This window comes from Biomphalaria glabrata, chromosome 15 (assembly GCF_947242115.1).
Source record: "Biomphalaria glabrata chromosome 15, xgBioGlab47.1, whole genome shotgun sequence".
NCBI classification, from domain to species: domain Eukaryota; kingdom Metazoa; phylum Mollusca; class Gastropoda; family Planorbidae; genus Biomphalaria; species Biomphalaria glabrata.
The window spans coordinates 3,805,084-3,809,486 of NC_074725.1; positions in this window are offsets into that span (position 1 = coordinate 3,805,084).

Genomic DNA, 4,403 nt, shown 5'->3' on the forward strand with positions numbered 1-4,403 from the left:
TTCTGATTTGTTTCTTTTTGAATATTAAAGACTTATTATTTGAGATTTGAAATCATGAATTTTAATTGGTATTTTGTTATAAGTAATAGAGATGTATATCTTCTGTTTTAATTAAATAGTACAGTTTCTTGTTTATAATCATCTTCATCTCTTCTTTCTGAAAGATAAACAATACGGCCAAATATCATCCCTTGACTTTTGTTCTAATAAAATAAGTCTGCAATATCCATCCATCTAGTACTTTTTATCAGGATAACACAATAAACTCAGCAATTGAAGCTCTAGGATTTGAGTAAAATTGATGAATGTAGGTGATCAATGAAACAAGCCAGGCTCTACAAGTAAGATAGCATGATCTGTATATAACATTGCAATCTCGTTACTTTATAAGGTCTAATGTAGTGCATCAAGTAGATATTGGATGAGAGTTTTAATAGAGATCTAGTCCATGATGTCATTAATAAAACTTTTTTGCATGGTAAATTGAAAGATGAAAAAAAAAATGTTTCGGATGTGCCGTCATATTTGAACATAATTACATCCTAGATCAAACCTTTGCAGGACAGCAGGCAGGGTTCAACAAGTTCAAACCCAGGACCATTAAGACCACAGTCCAGAGCGCATGCCAAAAGTGGCAAACCTTTTCTTTAAATCTTCTTTGCCATGTAAATTAAATCTACATGAACACTCCGCTGTCACTCAAAAAAAAATATAAAATGTGTGAACTTTAACCAAAAAAAAATGTCAAGGCTTCGATTGACTTGCTGAATTTCATAAAAGTGGAAGCGAATTCACAAATAGCAAGCTTGTTGTTGTTTTTGTAGTTGTACCTGCCTGTATCTGGTGTACAGAAAACAAAGTCTATGCCACTGGTCCAAACCAATGGATATTCCGTTTGACTACAATGGTCGCTATTGCTTCTCCTTCATCTTCTCTTGGCAGATATTACTCTGGTCATAAGTTTTTCCTTACATATTAATGTGTGCATTTCGAAGAATTAATTTGAAAGCACGTCATTTAGTTGTAAATCTCAATATCACTGGTTGAGGAAATCAAATATGCACCAAAATACAAAGAGTTTGGGATCTAACCCGATACATGCTGTAGGCCTAATTCCAGAAGACCTGAAACAAAACATTCGCAGTATTTTCACTGTCAGGTATTTTACCTGTATTTGTTGAGGGTTTGAGCTTATAGTAGCTTATGGATCCGGTTTTACCGACACGTATCTACATGTAGGTCTATATTTGTAAAATTAACCATTTTAGTGTTGTTTTTTAATCAGATTTCTTCTTCTTCCTAAACTGTCAGGTAGAGTTGAGCCTTCGGCTCTTGGAACTCTAGGCCAGCAAAAGTGAACAAGAGCTCTCTCTCACCGGCCTGAATGAGAACAGTGTACACTGTTCTGTCTGGCGGGTGGGTCAGACTCGCGGCAAGAGACCGCGTACACTAAAGACCCCCGCCGTTTTCCTTTTTTATACCAGGCTAACTGTGCGGGACACGCCATTTATGTAACGGCCCCTTGAGGAACAGCGCCTGGATTGTGACAAGGGTGTGGGAGCTTTTTTTACAACTCCGCACAGTGCAATGAGGATGCTCTCGCACCCCCTTAGGCACCCCCACGGGAGTCTTGTTTTGCTACCCTTTAGCCTAATCGTTTCCTCCTACGATCGTTTCCACCCGGGCGCCACTATGAGGCAGGGTAGCATGCCAGGGTTAATCAGATTTAAAATTAACAGTGGGAAAATCTTTGGTCTATAACTTGATCCGTAACTCTATAGTTCACACTGTAATAACACAAAACAACTTACACAAACACACACACACACACTTACATAGAAAATAAATTAAGCTCTTCTTACAATATCACCTTGAGGAGTGGTGCCCGAAACGCGGCATGCGGGTCATATCCGGCCTGTCGAATGTCCACAGTATTATAAGTTCGAATGCTAAAAACAAAAATGTTTTCTATTGCCGAATGTCCACCTACGTCCAAAATAAGCCCCTTTGAGTTTGTGGTACAGGGATTTTAAATAACACAAGTGTTAGAAGCCCTGAGACACCACACCATGACTGGCAAAGAAATCTCTGCTGCAATATATGGTTTTGCTCCTCCTGGTGAGAACTAGCGATAGATCTGTGACCGTGTAGCAAAGTCGATAGGTGTGTGACGGATGCAGCACCTTCAAATATTTATAACGAAGGCGAACTAGTGTGTGTGTATTTTTTATTTTGTAATTCCTCTTGAAACTCTTAAGCCAGCAAAAGTGAACAAGAGCTCCCTCTCACTGGCCTGAAAGAGAACAGTGTACACTGTTCTGTCTGGAGGGTGGGTCAGACTCGCGGCAAGAGGCCGCGTACACTAAGACCCCCGCCATTTTCCTTTTCTATACCAGGCTAACCGTGCGGGATACGCCATTTATGTAACGGCCTCTTGAGGAACAGCGCCTGGATTGTGACAAGGTTGTGGGAGCTTACTTACAACTCCGCGCAGTGCAATGAGGATACTTTCACACCCCCTTAGGCACCCCCACGGGAGTCTTGTTTTGCTACCCTTTAGCCTAATCGTTTCCTCCTACGATCGTTTCCACCCGGGCGCCACTATGAGGCAGGGTAGCATGCCCGGGGAGCTTGTATACACAATTAGATGACGATTGGGTGAGTAGACGTGGCAGAAAATTCGATCGCGAAAATTCAAACATGCAAGAAAGAGACAGAGTGACGTAATAGAGGCGTTGTAAAGATGGACTGAAATCTGAGTTGCAACTCAAACAATGTGAACTCGAAGCTAACTTGTCATCCATTCATTTGTTTCTGTGTAATCTGTTTTGATTGGATCATTGATTAAACAATTGTCTACTAGTATAAGTGATTTGGTCTACTGGTTTATTGTCAAGTATTTTCATTTAATTTTAGTTATTGTTGTTTTGTTTTTCTCTTTTTCCGGGATTGGTACTCTAAAATATATATATATATGTTTTTAAAATACTTTTTAAAAAAGAAAAAGCTTATATAAGTGAAAGAACTTACATTTACAGACATAGTTCTCAATAATGCAAGATTTTTTTTCCATTTTTCTAATTCAAACAATCAATTAATCACCACTAATTAATTAATTAATAGGCTCATATTTTTTTTTATTGATTTGTGTGTTGTCAGGGACAATGAATAATTGTGCACAGTTTCTTATTGATCAGAGAAAGGAATGTGGGAAAAATAACGTGTAGACTACAAGATGTGTACCAGACAGACAGAGGGACCTGATATAAGCTTTGTAAAAACATGTTAAAGGTTGAGCGTGATTGCGCAAGGTTTTTTGTTGATGGTGGCATGTTAGGGATGCAAGTGAGTCAGAGGGTGTGACAAACACATGTGTGAATCTTAGCGCGTTTCACAACTTTATGTAGGGCCTACAAACTTTTACATTTACTTCATTCAACGAGATCACATTTTTTTTCTATTTATTTATTTTGATTCTATACATAAAAACATCAAACGTGACATTTTTTAAAAATTACATTATAGTATATTTAGTAGACATATTCATTTAATGTATGCAATGTCCAGAATGACTTCATCTATATCATGGCGAGCTAGAATGTTGTCATTGAACTTCTCTGAAATTCTTTAAAAGTCGAAGACTCTTGAAACTCTAGGCCCACGGAAGCTCCCTATCATTGGCCTGCGCCTGACTGAGCTAATGTAGATGTAATTTGTTTGGCTTTACATCCTTATTACATTCAGGTTTGAATCGAGGCCGAAGGCCGAGCACCTGGGCAAAATCCACCATATTCCTTTTTGTAAAAAATGTTTTACATGTTTCGGATGTTCCTTCAGAGTTGAAGATAATTACTTCCTAGTCCAAACCTCCCGCAGGACGACGGGGGATGGGAGCGGGCAGGGTTTGAACCCGGGACCATCGATAAATCTGAACGACAGGCCAGCGTGCAAACCGCACGACCAGGCAGCCACATCACATCGGTGATCACTAGTGGAGGATCCACACACACACACAAAAAAAGTCCCCTGGTGTGAATAGTTATAGTGACACGGTTGTTGGTGCTCCCCGCTCACCATTGCACCCCAAACAAGGGTTCTTTTTTGCTTCCCCGGGCGCCACATTGAGACTGCGAAGCATTTCCATGTCGTAATTGAACTAAAGAGCAAAAGTTTTTTGTTTTTTTTTCATACCTTCTTCATTATCAAAAGAATTCTCTGGCCATTTTTTTTATAAATGACCTACAAAAGAAATTGCTTTTTTGGTACCGGTCCTTTGCAAACAATAATACTTTTGGGTAACTCATGTATCTGCTGATGAAAATTTACTCCTAGATTCTCTCCCCTCTACCCTCGCATTCTTCAAGGCGACGCGGGAGTCAAGAAAACACAAGAGCTCGGGACTA